At 36.6% G+C, this 1,956-nt stretch overlaps 1 pseudogene; it reads left to right on the top strand.

Annotated features, from left to right (window-relative positions):
• Nucleotides 1-771: 771 nt before the first annotated feature.
• Nucleotides 772-1,956, top strand: part of LOC102811472 — a 1,772-nt pseudogene continuing 587 nt past the window's right edge.

The raw sequence follows: 1,956 nt of genomic DNA, 5'->3' as shown, positions 1-1,956 counted from the left end.
GAAGGCTGTGCTCTTTGATCTTCATAAGTAAATGTTTCAAGTCCCAACCACTACATAGGAAGAAATCAAAAGATCATTAAGATGAGAAAGAAGGAAAAGACCAAAACAGATGACAGAAGAGTCTCTGAAGCTTGCTCTCAGAAGCATAGAAAAGTTAAAGCCAATGGAGGAAATGAGGAAGTAATATAGCTGGAAAGAAAATGTCAAAGGAAATGTCTAGAAGACATGGTGAAATATTAAAATGAAATTTACTAAGACCTGGAATTTGACAACCAAGAGGGAAGAACACACTATACATTTCTCAAGCTGAAAGAACTGAATAAAAAAATTCAAGGCTTGACTTGAAATATTGGAATATTCTGTGGACAAAATATTGAATGATGCAGAAAGCATCACAAGAAGATGGAAGGAATACACAGAGTCACTGTATTCAAATAAGTAGTGGGTGTTCAAACATTTAAAGTGGTAGCAGTACCAAGAGCCAATGAAACTGAAGGAAGAAGTCAAAGTTACACTGAAGGAACTGGAAAAGAACAAGGCTCCAGAACTTGGTGGATTATAAATTGAAATCTTTCAGCAAACTGATGCAGCTCTGGAAGCACTCAGTCATCTATGCCAAGAAATTTGGAAGACAACTACCTGGCCAACTGACTGTAAGAGACCCATTTTTGTGACCATTTCAAAGAGAGGTGACCCAATGCAATGTGGAAATCATTGGACAATATCATTGATATCCCATTTGAGTAAAGTTATACTAAATGTAATACAAAAATGGCTGCATCAGTACAATGAGAGAGAGCTGCCAGAGGTTCAGGCCGGATTCAGATGAGGATGTGGGATGAGGGATATTATCATTGCTGATGTCAGGTGGATCCTAGCTGAAAGCAATGAATGTCAGAAAGATATTAACTTTTGACTGATTGACTGTGAAAAGACTTTTGACTGCGTGGCTCATGACAAAGTATGGAGATCACTTACTCACATTTATGAGGAGTGAATATTACAGATATATTTGTTCTTCTGGCAATCCATGATATTTTTAATATTCTTCTCCAATACCATAACTGTAATCTATCAATTCTTATTCCTTATTCATTGTCCAGTTTTCACATGCATATGAGACTATAGAAAATACCATAGTAGTAGCCTAAGGTGGCCCACTTGAGGATCAGGTGTAGGATAAGGAGAAGGAATATATAGCAGCTAAATTCATCATTTATGCACAGCCAGGAGAATTTACTGAAGTAAGAAATGATGCTTGACTACTACTTAATAATGATAATCTCTTCAGGCAAGGTGTAGCACATGAATATGCCCAGTATAACATGAATCAGTTCCCATATGTGAAGACAGAGTGATATGAAGATCAGGTCTTAATTACAGAATATTGTGACCTTTGTAACAGCAGATGTTTTATATCCAAGACATTTCCTTTAAATTTGATCACTTATGAAAAGAAGCAAGTGACTTCCAACAAGAGGAAACAGGATGCCTGAAGTCTTGCAGATAATCCTTTGACAGTGTTCTAAAGGCCTATATGAAATATTATTCCAACCACTTCTGTTCTGTTTATGCTGTAACTACAGAAGGGCAACAGACCATTATTGCATGTGTTGAAAGCCAATAGTTTTAATCTAAAGACTTCTGGAATAGTTATTGGAGATCATAGTAAAATTTCACCATCACACCTCCTATGACCCAAGTGGTTGGAGTGCTTAAGATTCAGGTTCACTATTATGAAAATGACAATGTTCAGTTGGTTAGTAATAAAGATGTATGGGATTCAGTATTGTTTCAAATGTAGTCCAAACTGCCAAGCCGTTACTAAAATCATAGAACATGCAGCAAATGAGTATCAGACAGCAGTTATTGAAAAATATCAAACAACATCAGGCACCATATTCAAGACCTTATGTCAACAGCTTCCAGTTGTTGTTGTTGTTGTGAGGTGCCATC

This window comes from Chrysochloris asiatica, unplaced genomic scaffold (assembly GCF_000296735.1).
Source record: "Chrysochloris asiatica unplaced genomic scaffold, ChrAsi1.0 scaffold00307, whole genome shotgun sequence".
NCBI lineage: Eukaryota > Metazoa > Chordata > Mammalia > Afrosoricida > Chrysochloridae > Chrysochloris > Chrysochloris asiatica.
Note: the sequence above shows the minus strand (reverse complement) of the source record. Positions and strands in the feature narration are given on the sequence as shown.